Source organism: Choloepus didactylus, chromosome 6 (genome assembly GCF_015220235.1).
Source record: "Choloepus didactylus isolate mChoDid1 chromosome 6, mChoDid1.pri, whole genome shotgun sequence".
Taxonomy (NCBI): domain Eukaryota; kingdom Metazoa; phylum Chordata; class Mammalia; order Pilosa; family Megalonychidae; genus Choloepus; species Choloepus didactylus.
In genome coordinates, this window is record NC_051312.1 from 22,712,511 (window position 1) to 22,729,960 (window position 17,450).

General features: G+C 37.4%; 1 pseudogene; it reads right to left on the reverse strand.

The window, feature by feature from the left end:
• Nucleotides 1-6,401: 6,401 nt before the first annotated feature.
• LOC119536691 lies at nt 6,402-13,147 on the reverse strand (annotated as a pseudogene).
• Nucleotides 13,148-17,450: the final 4,303 nt, after the last annotated feature.

Consider the following 17,450-nt stretch of genomic DNA (forward strand, 5'->3'; position numbering starts at 1 on the left):
CTTCAATAAAGGTGTGGACCAACTGAATCAGGTTGGGCTTTAACACACATTGCTAAAGTCCTATACACACAGAAAGAAATTCAGATGCAAAGAGAGAAAGCCATGAGGAAGAGTCAGGAGCTGGAGGTTAATGGAAACTGGAAGAGAAAGGAGAAAACACTGTCATGAGCATTATATTTGTCAGAAAAGCTAAGACCCCATATTCTCTAGCAGTCAGCTCCAGAAGTCCACAGTTTTTCAGGAGAAAGCATCACCTTACTGGTGCATTGATTTTGAACTTCTCCTAGCCTACACTTTGAGCCAATAGGTCCTGTTGTTTAAGCCAAGCCACTGTATGCTATGCTTTAGCAGCTAGAAAACTGAAATGCATGATATTGAAGGCTATAAGTCCAAGAGTAAGAAATCAATAGGCCATGCCTTCTCCTGGAGTTCTAGTGATGACAATCCTCCATCACATGGAGATAACACAATCCTCCATCACATGGAGATAACACTTTCTGGCTTCTTCTGGTTTATTCTGACTTCTTTGGTCTGAATTTCTCCCATTTATATTGCTTCCAGTCTTAGGGATTAAGGCTCACCTTTACAATGTTTGGTCACACCCAAATAGAATCTTTGAAAATGCTATTCATAAATGAGTCCACACCCTGACATATCTGAACATATTCAAAGATACTATTTCAAAATGCATACACACCTACAAAAATGCAGATTAAGACTTGCACATGTGTTTTGTGGGGTACATAATTCAATGCCCAATTCTACGTAGCTGTACATTTGTGCAATGTCTCATCAACCTGGTTTATTTCATCCATGAAAATCTACTGAGATGTGAACCATTGCAGGAAACTTTTTTTTTAACTCCTCCAAACCAAGTTCATCTTATTTGATAGTTATGGTTTCTGTTCATCATCCATTCTTTATTTCTTTCTCTCACCACAGTGTGTTGTATTTATCTGTGTATTCATTTCTGTGGCTTTATATCCAACTAGAGTGTGGGTTCTTGGTGATCACTATTTATCTTTCACCTATATATTCTCTTCACCTATTTCTGTGTCTATCCAAGAGTGTATGTTATTGTTATTGAATCAGAACTCTCAGACTTATTTTCATCATCTGAAACATTTGCGATAACAACAGTTCTCTTCATTCTGTGAGCAAGAACATTTCCATTGTTCAATTCCTTGTATTAATTACTGCACCCAGGCCTGGGTCTCCAGTCATATGCTACCTTCTAGTCTTCTGATCTGTCTTCCTTCCTACACTAACCTCTCTCTTTGTTGTAAAATGCAAGTAATAATGAATTAAAATGCATTCATGCCTTGAGTGAGCTATAAATATTCAATCTAAAAGGTATAATAAAATCTTGACTCAATAGTCCTTTTTTGCCCTGACAGTTCTGAATCCCTACCATATTTCATTGCTTTTAAAATGTGTTTTGATCCATAATGACATTTCTGAGATAGGATCTATTTTACCCTGACCCTTGGACACACTGTCGCCACCTGTCTAATTAGGATACTTATGGATGTGCTGAGGAATAATTTGAGAATGAATTGAGATTTATTCTTTCCAATTTTGTGTCTTTCAGAGTAAATGCTATTATTGACATTGTGACCTCAATGTTTAGGTGGATTTGTCTAAATCACAGCTAGTGAGAGAGGCAAAATTTGTCATAGTTTTGTTGTTGTTCTTTGTTTTGTATATTCCTCAGCTAAATACCTCTTATTGAACCAAAGTATCAAAGTAAACAAATAAGAAAAAATTGATTGTTATTAAAGGCATATCTCAGAGATACTGTGGGTTCAGTTCCAGTCCACTGCCATAATGCCATCACAATAAAGAGAATCACACAGAATTTTTGGCTTCCTGGAGTATACAAAGTTATGTTTACACTACATTGTAGTCTAATAAGTGTGCAATAGCATTTTGTCTAAAAAATGCACATACCTTAATTAAAATGTGACACAGAGACATTAAGTGAGAACATACTGTTGGATAAAAGAACAGATTGAGTTGCTCAAGGCAAGATTGTCACAAACCTTCAATTTGTAAAAAACATGATGTTTGCAAATCACAAGATGAGGTATGCCTGTATTGAATTGAGTAGTTTTAAGTGTGTTTGTATCTAAGTCTATAATGTACTGAACTACCTCTTATTTCTACATCTGTAAAGATAGTTTTGATTTTAATACAAATGGCATTAAAGTATTTCCAAGAATTGAACAACTGGATGGATTGGAACAAAATTTCAGAGCATGGATTATTTTAACCCTGTAGTCTGTTTTCTTAGTCCTTAAACAGGTTTTGCAGTGAAACATTTACATCAAATTTTGAATTCTGAGCATCACTTTTTTGATGGTTATTGATTTTTTTTTAAAAGTGAGTTTTAGTCTGAAATGAACAAATGCTCATATGATTGATTTAATTGATCCTGGGAAGTGAATAACAAATAAAAGGAACTCTTATGAAAAAAAAAAATGCAAGGAAATCTCTAATGTGTTCCCATTCAGGTTCAGGTTTAACCTTTTTTCTAGTTTGTAAATGTCCTCCGTCCACTGATGATTATTGTACCAAGCCAGAGGCACAGTACAGTTCTGTCCAGGTAACAATAACACAATTGCTAGTAGAAGAGAGATGGTATTCCTTATTGCTTTTCATAATACCAATATATTCCATGGTTACCATATAGAAAATTTTGTACTTTGACTGTTAAATGGCACTATAATATCTTGTATCTTTATTTTAGAAAATAAGGTAGGGGTAGTGTTTTATGTTCAAGGTTCTAGTGGAAAGGTATAATGCCAAGAACATAGTTTATAGTTGAATAAAGATATTATACATTTTAAGGGACATATCACAAACCCATAGAAAAGGAAATAAGTATCAATAAATAGGGTTGTGAAAATTATTATACAGTTTAGGAAGAGGAGTGTTTTAGTTTGCTAATGCTGTGGAATGCAAAACACCAGAGATGGATTGGCTTTTATAAAAAGGGGGTTTATTTGGCTACACAGTTACAGTCTTAAGGCCATAAAGTGTCCAAGGTAACACATCAATAATCGGGTACCTTCACTGGAGGATGGCAAATAGCGTCCGGAAAACCTCTGTTAGCTGCGAAGGCACATGGCTGGCGTCTGCTCCAAAGTTCTGGTTTCAAAATGGCTTCTCCCAGGACATTCCTCTCTAGCAAGCTTGCTCCTCTTTAAACCGTCACTCACAGCTGCACTCCATTCAGTCTCTTTGAGTCAGCACATTTATATGGCTCCACTGATCAAGGCCCACCCGGAATGGGCGGGGCCACACCTCCGTGGAAATATCCCATCGGTTATCATCTACAGTTGGGTGGGGCATATCTCCGAATCCAAACATTCCAACTTAATCCCCACTATTATGTCTGCCCCACAAGATTGCATCAAAGAATATGGCTTTTTCTGGGGGACATAATACATTCAAACCCGCACAAGGAGTTAGAAAATTACTTTGTAAGCAATCATTCATTCAGCTAACATACAAAATCACATAAAAACCAATCAGTTTAAGACAAGAAGATTTGTTTTCTTAGAAAAGCATACAAAGTCAAGATAAAATGGAGAATATGGTGAGACTTATGTTTACTGCTTTTATTCCTTAAACTTCAAGCTATTAATATAAATACATAAAAAATAAACTATACCATAAGAAACTTAACTAATATAGAACATGAAATGACAAATACAAAATTGTCATAAATTTCAAATATATTCCTTATGAGTTATGTTCTTACTATATAAAATATCTTGCAAATATTATGGAAACATTAATACCAAATGGAAATATAGGAAAGTGTTTGAACAGAAATCTCACAGAAAATATTTTAAAATGTTTTTGAAAATGAAATGCTACCATTTGTCACATTTCTCTCTTATTTTGTTTTCTCTGTTTTTAATTTTCAGATTGACACATAAGTGATCAATTGTCTTGGATAAAATCAGCATTAGAATGTTTTCTGGAGCCCTGTTTTATCCCAAATAAATTTTTACAGTGTAAATGTGTCTTTACTGTTCTGTGTGATTCATGCACTCTGCACATTACACTTGATTTGATTGCAGATGCAAAATGCAAAAGTAAAGTTAAAAGTGGCAGGTACATCTTTATGGTTCAGCCATGTATTCCTCTAACTTACCCCCTTCCTAAATTCTGAATCATCCATTTGCATTCTACAAGATCACCAAATGCCAAAAGAACATTCTATTGATGATTAAAATATCTTTTGAGAAAAGTTTCCCAGCAAAGCTTCATCTTTGTTACTCTGGCTAAAAATAACCAAGATAAACAAAAGGCTATTATTTTATAGAAATTATGGGAAAAATGTTAGACTTGCTATCTGATATGGAACCATGGAAATTCACATACCTTAATGGGTGACCACCAATAACATCACCCCCCACTCCCACACCATCTCATCTGGTTTTCAAATGCTGCAAAGTATCAATCGTACCTTTGATTAATATAATGAAATAAAATCTGAAGAGTGTTGATGCTTACATAAGTGTTCAGTTCTAGAGAGATTTATTCCCTCTAGGGCAGATGACAAGAGGAAAAAAAAATCCTTTCCATGTGTTTTAGATTGCAAGTCCCTCAGAAGTTGTGTTTATTTTCTCTTGTCTCATTTCCAAGTCTTCCTTTCCAATCTTTGGGCTGTGATGTTCCTTCTGCAACTCTATCCAATGCATTCCCCAGACATTCTTGCTAGCTGTCTTCCTGTTAGTTTCTGCTAAGTGGAGGAACTGGAGGTGGAGGGGGAAGGAAGGAGAATGGGAGGATTGGTAAGATGTGGAGAGGAGAGGAGAAAGGACTTCCTTCTTGTTTTCTCAATTACTGTTTGTGTGAATCCAGCAGAAATAGACTCTTTGCACTGGCTAACAGTGTCTTATCATTTCACCACTCTCTTCATAGGTTGAAGCAGCAGACTTTGGTCTTGATAAGACCCTACTGTTACATGCCACTATAGGTCTGAGCATGCTGAGGCCTGAGCTGTACACAGAGGCTCAGACACCTGAGAGCAACACCCCTTCCTCAAGACTTAGCAGCTGAGTGCAGAGCTTCCTCCAAGCTCTGAGATTCTGGTAACAATTCCTTTTCCCAACTGTCTCCAAATATCAAGTATAATAACTGTTTTCTGAGTCTAATAATCATTAAATTAATACATTGTGTATTTCAGCCTTCCAACACCTAAAATTACATGTATTAAATCCCTCTGGGGATTTGTTTTACTGAGTGGACCCTAAATGATTTAATACTCATGACAATGTGGGACTATTTTAGGTCAATTCCCAATTCCTGAAAGTCAACATAGTGCTCTAAGTTCTTATATTAAGAGTGCTATGGATACCATTTATTCACCAGTGTTTATTCATTCATCCATTTAAAAAAAAAGAAAAATGAAGAGAAATGGAAATATGCCAATGATAGTCAAAGAGAAAAAGATAAATAACCTTAGGCCTTAAAGACAGTGAGCTGTCATATGTCTAATACGTTGTCAAAATTTAATCTCAATATAATGCTGTGAAGTAGGCAATATTATCCAATATTTTAGTCAGGAAACCAAGGATGGGAGAGTTCAAATTACTCACCAAATGAAAACTTATGATCAAAACACCAACCCATGTTTTCATGAACTCAAACTCATGGACTCATTATTGGTAGATGGAGAGAATCTTCTTTTAAAAAAGGAAATGTAATGTAGGAACTCACATGAAACACAATGGAAGTACAGTTAAAGCCTCAATCAGTGCATCTTAATTGTGACTGAGTGGAGCGGTGGGGTTTAGGCTTGTTGAGAAGGGGAAAGACAGGCCAGCTCAGAGAACAAAGACATGCAAAGAACATGAGCAGAGACTAAGAAGTCCACTTACAAGCCACAGGAATAATTTGATCCACTATAGTTAGATATTAGAGTAACTATGAAGACAAGGAGGAAAATATAAATTGAGAAAAATTAGAAATGCTACTACTGATAATAATGATTATACAAACAGTTGCAAATATATATCTAGTGGAAAATAAGAATGTAATTTTCAAAAGAATCATAGTTCCCATAGCAGATAAAGAAACCAAGTCTAATTCTCATGAGTTATTCATTAGATTTATGAAGGTTTTACAGCAAACTAAATGCCTGTGTGTTAGCAGTGCTATTTCCCATACCCAGTTAAAACAAAACAGATTGAAGAAAAGCAAAATATGGGATTAACACTTTGAAATATTCTCAGTCCTACATTTGGAACTTGAAAATGCACAAAATATGCAAAACAAAAGGACTCATTCATAATGACCTAGCAACTGACTGCTCTCTCCATTCTAACACTGCAACCCACTTATTCACCCCTCCACCACCCTCCACTTTGGAAACTTGGGTCCGGTTAAAAGAAACATTTTCTAAGAAGATATCTTGGAACCCAAATTTTCCTAAGTGCTGCTTTCATGTCCTTATTTCTGAGGCTATAGATCAGGGGGTTCAGCATGGGAACCACTACAGAATAGAACACTGTGACCACTTTATCATTTTCCAGACTGTAGTCAGAAATGGGCCTGCAATAAAGGAAAAGGATTGTTCCATCGAAGACAATGATGGCTGTGAGGTGGGAGGCACAGGTGGAAAAGGCTTTCTGCCTTCTCTCTGCAGAGCACATCCTCAGGATGGTGACAAGGATAAACAAATAGAAGGTGAGGATGATCATGATGGTGATGATCTCATTGAAACTGGTCACAGTGTACACCACCAGTTCATTCATAGACACATCAGAGCAGGCAAGAGATAACAAAGGGGGCAAATCATGGAAGTAGTTAACCACATTTGATCTGTAGGATGGGATTTCAAGAGCTATACATATGTGAATTAGAGAACTCACTGTTGCACAGAGATAGCAGACAGAAACCAGTCCCAATCAGAGCTTCCAGGACATGATAACCATGTAGAGCAGTGGGCAGCAGATGGCCACAAAGTTGTCATAGGCCATCACAGCCAACAGGATGACCTCAGTGATCACACAGATGCCAAACAAATAGAATTGTACCTTACACCTCTGGAAGGAAATGGCTTTTCTCTGGTCTAAGATATTGGCCAGCATCTTAGGCTCAATGATGGTGGAGTAGCAGAAATCCACAAGGGACAAGTGGGTAAGGAAAAAGTACATGAAGATGTGAAGCTGAGAGCTGACCCAGATCACTGTGATCATGCCCAGGTTGCCCATCACTGTGACTCCATAGATGAGAAGGAACACCAGGGAGAGGAAGATGCTCAGCTCAGGGAGGTCTGATAATCCCAGGAGGATGAATTCTGACACAGTGCTGCAGTTTCCCTCCTCCACATCCCCACTTTATTTGGACTTGAAAAAAAGGAGAAAATTAAAACTAAAAGGCATTGTCCATTATAGGATCCAAAATTCAGTTTTCACTCTCTCTTACAAACAGACATGAGAATAATTAGGAGAGTTGATTTTGACAACAAATAAATAGGATATTGCTGTTGTGAAATTTAGGAGGAATTCAGAAATAGTAGAATACAGATGTACAAGGCTCACAGTTTACTTCACAGATCACACAAAATTATGAAGAAACATTAACAACTACAGAAGCCTCCAAGATTCTTTTACCTCACCTTCACAATTTAGTGACTGACATTGAATAAATAGAAAGAAGTTATAGTATTATTTAATTTGTTTATTTCTCCATGGTTTCAAATCCATTTCTCCCCAAAGTCCTTCAGTCAATTATATAAACCTGGAATCCTAGAAAATAATATTTATAATATATAATAACTTTCTCTGAGTTTTCCATCAAAGTGATAGAAAATATACTTATATAAAATCACTAAACCACAACTTTTCATTTTGTGTTGATATCTGTAGATATAGACAATAGTTTTTCTACACTATACTGGCATTTTTCTAAAACATGAGCATAGTGATTTCATTAATTATGCTCTCCAGTGTTGGCCAGGGTTCAGGGAATTGGATATGCTTACATGTCTTCCTCTAACTATGACCCTTTCTGTAACTATGACCCTGATGCCTTAAAAATATATTTTTGACAAATTAATTTCACTAATTTCAATCTATTGCAAGAACTGATCAGAGATATGAATTATAAATTGTTAACAAAAATGTCTATGGATACACTGCAGCATAAATTATGATATTAAAACTTAGAAGTATCCTAAGTGTCAAAAAGAGGGAAATGGTCAAGTCTATTGCACACATATATGATGGATGACTATTCGCCTATTAAAATAATAATTTTGAAGAATTTTTAATGACGTGTAAGTAACTATGATAATATTGCAAGTTAAAAAAAAGTAAGCCAGGTTGCTCAGAGAGAATATTATTCATGCATACATGAATTGCATTCTATCTTTAATCCCCATAACATCTTTGAAAGGCAAATATTTTATTCCCATTTTGTTTTTTTTTGTTTGTCTGTTTGTTTGTTTTCATTTTTATTGAGATTGTTCAGATACCATACAATTATCCAAAGATCCAAAGTGTACAATCACTTGCCCCTGGGTACCCTCATACAGCTGTGCATCCATCACACTTAATTTTTGTTCAATTTTTAGAAACTTTTCATTACTCCACACAAGAAATAAAGTGAAAGATGAAAAAAGAAAAAAAAAGAAAAGGAAACTCTAATCCTCCCCTATCCCTAACCAACCCCCTTCTATTGTTGACTCATAGTATTGATATAGTACATTTGTTACTGTTTATGAAAAAATGTTGAAATACTACTAACTGTAGTATATAGTTTGTAATAAGTATATAGTTCTTCCCTATATGCCCCTCTATTATTAACTTCTAATTGTATTGTCATACATTTGTTCTGGTTCACGGAAGTGATTTCTAGTATTTGTACACTTGATCATGGACATTGCCCACCATAGGATTCAGTTTTATACATTCCCATCTTTTGACCTCCAACTTTCCTTCTGGTGACATATATGACTCTGAGCTTCCCCTTTCCACCTCATTCACACACCATTTGGCACCGTTAGTTATTCTCACATCTTGCTACCAACACCCCTGTTCATTTCCAAACATTTAAGTTCATCCTAATTGAACATTCTGCTCATACTAAGCAACCACTCCTCATTCTTAAGCCTCATCCTATATCTTGGTACCTTATATTTCATGTCTATGAGTTTACATATTATAATTAGTTCCTATCAGTGAGATCCTGCAATAATTGTCCTAATGTGTCTGGCTTATTTCACTCAGTATATTGCCCTTGAGGTTTTGTCATCAACCCATTTTTTTTTTTTAATATGGTTTTGTTCACACACCATACATTGCATCCCAAGTAAATAATTGATGGTTTTCTGCATGATCATACATTTAAGTGTTCACCACCTTCACCACTATCTATATAAGAGCATCTACATTTCTTCCACAAGACAGGAGGGAGAGTCAAAGAAGGTAGAGAGGCAAAAGAAAGAGGAAACAAAAATGACAGCTAGGAAGCAGCAAATGGAAAAATAACCTTAAATCAAAGTAGAATAAAGAATCAGACAATACCACCAATGTCAAGTGTCTAACATGCCTCCCCTATCCCCCCCTCTTATCTGCATTCACCTTGGTATATCACCTTTGTTACATTAAAGGAAGCATAATACAATGATTCTATTAGTTATAGTCTCTAGTTTATGCTGATTGCATCCCTCCCCCAATGCCTCCCCATTTTTAACACCTTGCAAGGTTGACATTTGCTTGTTCTCCCTTGTAAAAGAACATATTTGTACATTTTATCATGACTGTTGAATACTCTAGATTTCACCAAGCTACACAGTCCCAGTCGTTATCTTTCCTCCTTTCTTGTGGTGTCTCACATGCTCCCCATCTTCCTCTCAACTGTATTCATAGTTACCTTTGTTCAGTGTACTTACATTGTTATGCTACCATCTCCCAAAATTGTGTTCCAAACCATGCACTCCTGTCTTCTATCACCCTGTAGTGCTCCCTTTAGTATTTCCTGTAGGACAGGTGTCTTGTTCACAAAGTCTCTCATTGTCTGTTTGTCAGAAAATATTTTGAGCTCTCCCTCATATTTGAAGGACAGCTTTGCTGGATACAGGATTCTTGGTTGGCGGTTTTTCTCTTTCAGTGTCTTAAATATATCAACCCGCTTCCTTCTTGCCTCCATGGTTTCTGCTGAGAGATCCGCACATAGTCTTTTTAAGCTTCCTTTGGATGTAATGGATTGCTTTTCTCTTGCTGCTTTCAGGATTCTCTCTTTGTCTTTGACATTTGATAATCTGATTATTAAGTATCTTGGCATAGGCCTATTCATATCTCTTCTGTTTGGAGTATGCTGCGTTTCTTGGATCTGTAATTTTATGTCTTTCATAAGAGATGGGAAATTTTCATTAATTATTTCCTCTATTATTGCTTCTGCTCCCTTTCCCTTCTCTTCTTCTTCTGGGACACCAATGATACGTACATTATCGTACTTTGTTTCATCCTTGAGTTCCTGGAGACGTTGCTCATATTTTTTCATTCTTTTCTCCATCTGCTCCTTTGCATGTAGGCTTTCAGGTGTTTTGTTCTCCAGTTCCTGAGTGTTTTCTTCTGCCTCTTGAGATCTGCTGTTGTATGTATCCATTGTGCCTTTCATCTCTTGTGTTGTGCTTTTGATTTCCATAGATTCTACTAGTTGTTTTTTTGAACTTTTGATTTCTGCCGTATACATGCCCAGTGCATCTGTCTTAGTTTGCTAATGCTGGAGAATGCAAAACACCAGAGATGGATAGGCTTTTATAAAATGAGGGTTTATTTCACTACACAGTTATAGTCTTAAGGCCACAAAGCGTCCAAGGTAACACCTCAGCAATTGGGTACCTTCACCGGAGGATGGCCAATGGCATCCGGAAAACCTCTGCTAGCTTGGAAGGCAGCTGGCATCTGCTCCAAAGCTCCGGCCTCAAAACGGCTTTCTCCCAGGACATTCCTCTCTAGCAAGCTTGCTTCTCTTCAAAACATCACTCCCAGCTGCACTCTCTTTCCTCCCCCACCGAGTCAGCTCATTTATATAGCTCCACTGATAAAGGCCCACCCTGAATGGGTGGGGCCACGCCTCCATGGGAACATCTCATCAAAATTATCTCCCACAGCTGGGTGGGGCACACTCCAAGCAAATCTAACCAACACCAAAACTTCTGCCCCACACAAGACTACAAAGATAATGGCATTTGGGGGACACAATACACTCAAACTGGCACAGCATCCTTTACAGCCTCTATCTCTTTTGCAATATCTTCTCTAAACTTTTTTAATTGATTTAGCATTAGTTGCTTAAATTCCTGTGTCTTAGTTGAAGTGTACATTTGTTCCTTTGACTGGGCCATAACTTTGTTTTTCTTAGGGTAGATTGTAATTTTCTGTTGTCTAGGCATGGTTTCCTTGGTTATCCAAATGAGGTTTTCCCAGACCAGAACAGGCTCAGGTCCCAGAGGGAAGAAATATTCAGTATCTGGTTTCCCTTAGAAAATTGGTCCACTCTGTGATGCCTCGGGTCACTGCGCTTTTCTGCCCAGCAGGTGGTGCTTGTTAGCCTATAATTCTTGACTGGTGTGAGGAGGTGTGGCCGTGTTCCCCCAGGCTCTGGGGTCTGGTTCTGAATGGAAAGGGCCCCACCCCTTTCCTCCTAGAGAAGAAAGACCCCCCAGGTGGAGGTCATTAGCATTTCAATGGTCTTGCTCTCTGATTGTGGTGTCTTCACCCTTCCCTGAGTCACAGCCCTGGAAACTGAAAATGACTGGGGCTTTCTACACTGAGCTGAAAAAGAAACAGATAGTCCCCTTCAGACCCAGTCCAAGGCAACCCTCTGGCTCTCCCAGGTCAGTCGCCACCCAAAGCCTCTGTCTGTTTTTTGGGAATGCGTACCTGTAGTGAGCAGTTCACACTCGCTACTTAAAACCCCAGTTGGAGCTCAGCTGAGCTATATTCACTTGCTGGAAGAGAGCTTTTCTCTGGCACCAGGAGGGTTTGCAGCTCGGGCTATGGGGGAGGGAGTCTCATGACTTGGTTCCGCAGGTTTTACTTACAGATTTTATGCTGTGTTCTCAGGCATTCCTCCCAATTCAGGTTGGTGTATGATGAGTGGATGGTCTCGTTTGTCCCCCCGCAGTTATTCTGGATTATTTACTAGTTGTTTCTGGTTTTTTGTAGTTGTTCCAGGGGGACTACTTAGCTTCCACTCCTCTCTATGCTGCCATCTTGCCCCTCCCCATTTTGTTTTAATGATTAATATAAAAACTTGCTTGAATTCTCACAAAACATTAGTATTCAGTGGATTGAGTGGGGAAGGAAAGTAAAGTTTTTTTTTTTTTTTTCTTTTTAAAATCAGGGGTACATTCTTTCAAGTTCCAGAACATAGCAAATACAAATACAGAGTCAGGACCCTCTCCTGCCTGATCTTGGATAATACATACATGACTGGAGAGACACCAGTTGGATTAAAATGGGAGACCAGAATCTGAACTAGAAACCAACACAACAAAATATTAACCCCATTATTCAGCTGATTTAGAAGTAGAAGATATATATAGAAAGAAATCCTTGCCTGAGAAGAAAAAATAATTTTGATGATATTGTTTTCTCTATTTCCTAACCAGGACAATTGAGTCATTTAACTGTCCATGAGTTCAAAGTAGTATGTAATATTGAAAACCTTTTCCATATTTCAAGAATAAAGGTTAAAAATCAGGTTGTTGCATACAGAAAACAGTGATTCTTACCAAGGAGTGCCTAATCCTCAAGGGTCATTAGCAGTATCTGCAGTCATTTTTGATTGTGACAAGTGGGTGAAGTGCTGCTGGCATCTAGTGGATAGAGACCATGGATGCTGCTAAACACTGTACAGTGTATGTGCAAGACAGACTCCTGTGACCAAGAATTATCTGACTCAGAATGTCAATATAGTTCCAAGCATGAGAAGCCTTGCCATCAAAAAGCATCTTACAGTCTGTTACACAAGGCCAAACTGATTCCTCTCCTTTCCATTTCAGAGGTTGTTCATGTCTGGGTCTCCATGGACAATACTGAGGGTCTCTTACTGGCACCTTCACCATCAGGGGGACTGTCAGGAGAACCTCCAAGCTTTCTCCTCCAGATTCCATGATGGAGTTAGTGTAAGAGACTGAAGCCCGAAAACAATGTGTGATTTCCATTTTGTTTATACTATTTTCTTTCTCATATTAATGGCCATTACAGGATATTTGGTTCTGCAGACTAAACTGTTTCCATTTCTTATCTAGTCTATTTCATAATATTCAAATACAAAAATGTTTCCATGAAGGTGAACTCAAAAACGTGCTTTTTTTCTTAAAATATTCTTTAATTAAAAGACAGGATAAAATAGAGATTTGTAAGATAATCTCTGCCTTATTCAACTCTTCTTTTACAATTCTCTTCTTTCACATATAACTTGATTTAATTAATCCCATGACAAAAAAAAAAAAATGAAAACAGCCATTAAGCTCTTCAAAATATCAGTCATATCCATTCTCAAACTGCCAGTTTAGTCCAACTGATCTATCTGTGAGACAGATGTTGCTTCCCCTGTTTCTGAAGATGTTATGATGGAAAATATTACAGGCTTTATGTATTTTTTGTGTCCCTAGGGTTCATGTTCTTTAAGCCTCTAAAACAATTATTTATCTCTGAGGGACAAGAACAAGATATCAAGAAAACTTCCCCAACTTGGGACAAAAGCATTTATTGATATCTATGCAATATAAATATGGGAATAAATATCTATGAGATATAGTATTGCAATATAATACAATTCCTTCCAGAGTTTGTATTGAATTGCAGAGCATTAAGTGTTGTATCTGATGATTGCTTCTATAAGCCAGTGTTCACATTGCCATTATGAAATATATAAATGTGTCTTACAATGTTTCCTGTCTTATATTCAAAAGCTCATAACTTATGGCATGACATGGTGTCTGAAGTCACACCAGAGTTCCACCAACTACCAGAAAGGTGTGGGACTAATAACCTTCCTTTACTTGGAAAAATAATAACAATAACAATAATAATAATAAGAAGAAGAATATTTGCTCACATTACTGAGCACTTCCAATGTGCTAAATTCTGTTCTAAAGACAAGAATTAACTCACTTCTTCTTTATAAGTGAACAAGGTAATTTTTTCATGTCTTCTTTTTAACTAAGATAACTGAGGCACAGGTGGATGTGACATGCTTTTTTTTTTATTATTATTAAATTCAGTTTTATTGAAATACATTCACACACCATACAATCATCCATGGTATACAATCCACTGTCCACAGTATGATAACATAGTTATGCGTTCATCACCACAGTCTATCTCTGAACATTTTCCTTACATCAGAAAGAACCAGAACAAGAATAAAAAATAAAAGTGAAAAAAAAAAACAGCCAAATCATCCCCCCATCCCACTCCATTTGTCCTTTAGTTTTTATCCCCATTCCTCCACTCATCCATACACTAGATAAAGGGGGTGTGATCCACAAGGTCTTCACAATCACACTGTCACCCCTTGTAATCTACATTATTATATAATTGTCTTCAGGAGTGTGACATGCTTTTTTAACATCATCCCATGAGCATGCAATTGGCAAAGTCATACCACAAGTTTGTGCACACAGTGACTCTCTGACCTGTACCCAGCTTTAGGGCTCTTAAGATGGCAACTGATTCTGCCCATTGTGTGAAGTTCCGGGTGGAAGAAGCTTTGCCTCCACTATTTCTGTGAGGGTGACTACCGAGTATCCTGCCCTCCATTCATGCTGTTCCATGAAACTACTCCCTTCAGTGAATATTTCTAGGTCTGGATCTGCTAGTGGCACATCGGTAGTCCCCAGTTATGCTTGAATAGACTTCATCCAACAGCTAAACACAATCATGTTTTAGGCAAATCCTTTCAGACCCTTTCTTAAACTCTGGAAGAAGGAGGGCAGGATTGAGCTTATCTATTGTCTTTAAGTTGACATTCAGAATGTCCAATAGCACTGCCTGAAAATGACTTAGTCTTCCTATCATGAGCCATTGTCACTCTTTTTGTTTTAACATGGTAAGATTTTTCTACTTCTTGAAGGAGTTCACAAGTGGCTGCTACTGCATTTAAAGCTGCAGGCCATCCTTAGGTCACTGTGACAAGCTATTTTGTTAAATAAACCACTGCTTGCATGTTTCCTCCAAAAGGCTGTACCAGCACTCCTAAGGCAATGCCCTACCTCTCATGGATAAATAGGTTGAATTATTTCATGGGATCAGGGAGCCCCAAGGCTGGAGTTGACATCAAGTTTCCTTTATACTTTTAAAGGCAATTGTGCATTCCAGTGTTCATTCCAAAATTTCTTTCTCATTTCCTCTCAGGGCCAGATATAAAGCTTGGGCTAGTAGTCCAAAATTGGGTATCCACATTTGACAGTAGCTGGCCATACCCAAGAAAACTCTGAATTCCTTTGGTTCTCACCATTGGTCCTCATTTCTACCAGGCAAAAAAAGTTCTTTGTCCTTTAGAGAGCTTGAATCCTAAGTATTTAACATGGTTTGTGTAATCTGAGCCTTTTTCTCAGATATTTTTCATGCTGTCAGCTAGCATGTTTAGCATTGTTATGGTATTAGTGTCTGAGGCATCTCAAGTTTTGCTAGCTATAAGGATACAATCTACTTATTGGAGAAAAAGTCCCTTGTGAGCTTTACTCCTTTAGTACCTGTGGACAAGTCTTGTCCCAAACGAGTCAGGGCATTTTTAAAACCTTGAGGCAATATAGTCCAACAATTTTGCTGTTTCATTCCTGTGTCAGGTTCCTCCTACCCAAAGGCAGAAAGTTTTTGAGGATCTTTATCTAATGGGATGCAATAGAAGTTGAATCCTTTAAGTCTAAAACCATAAACCAAGCATAAACATCAGAAAGATTGATGAGGAGAATATATGGATTAGTCCCTATTGTATACATATCTTCCATTATTTGATTTATAGCTCTCAAATCTCGGACAAATCTGTAATCTTGAGTTCCTGGTTTTAGCACTGGCAAAGACTACAGTGGGACTGTGCTAGTCTGACTCTGAAAATGGGTGGCAAATGTGGGTTGACTCCTTTCTTGGAAGTACTGTGAATTTAAACACATCCCCTAGCAGACAGTGGCCACTTACTGGTATATTCTTTCCCTTTTTGTCCCAAGCATGTGTAAACCTTCACTACAGACAGTCTAGATAACCCCTACTGATATAACTGTTCCTGACGGGGAGGCCACTATGATACAGGAAGTCTGCATAGCCTGTCTTCCTGTATATGCTACAGATTGAGACCTACTGCCATGCAGGACTGATGCCCACTACTGGAGCTGACCTTGTTTTGTCTCTTCTCTATATAAGTAAATATTGTTCTATCCAATACCTGAGTGATTTGTTCTTTTGCTAGTGGCCTTGACACCTGAAAATCACAGAGTAAGTTGGGATACTAAGACTACTTCTCCTCATTTTGTGAGAAGAACATAATGAACATAACATAATCACAGTTATGCTCCTTGCTACCCTGCCTGTAATGAGTCCCCTCCCCTGGAGATGGTAATAGGTTTCTCTTTCTCTGTTTGCAGAAGCTAGCAGAGTGTCGACAAAAAGACAAATAACCTAATTTTAAAATGAGCAAAAAATTGAGTAGTTATTTCTGCAGCTAAGGTATACAAGTGACCAATAAACACATGAAATGATTCTCAAATTATTAACCACTGGGGAAATGCAAATCAAACCACGATACCACCTATGATGACTAGAATAAAAAACAGAAAATAACAAGTGTTGGTGAGGATGTGGATAAATTGAGTCCCTCATAGAATGCTGGTGGAAATGTAAATTAGTTTGGTCACTTTAGAAAATAGTCTGGCAGTTCTACCAAAATTAAACCTACAGTGACCATATACCCTGTTAAATATTTTCCTAGGTATATACTCAGGGGAAATGAAAACACATGTCCACACATGTCCACAAATGTTCATAGCAGCATTAGTTATATTAGTCACAAAATAGAAAAAACTGAAATGTCCATCAGCTGACTAGTGGATAAACAAAATATGATATATTCATATGATGGAATATTATTTGGAAAAAAAATGGAGTTTGATACTTGCCACCACACGGCTGAAACCTGAAAATATGAGGCTAAGTGAAAGAAACCAGTCAGACAGGATCATATTTTGTGATTCCATTTATATGTATTGGTTCAGAATGGGCCAATCAATAGAGAAAAAAAATAGATCATTGGTTTCCTAGGTCTAGTGGAAGAAGTTGAGGAGAAAAGAGAAGAGGCTGCTAATATGGATGAGATTTCTTTATTTATTGGCAATGAAAATGTTCTAGAATTTGTTGTGATGGTTTTACAACTTTGTGAATATACTAAAAACCATTTTTACACTATAAATTGGTGAA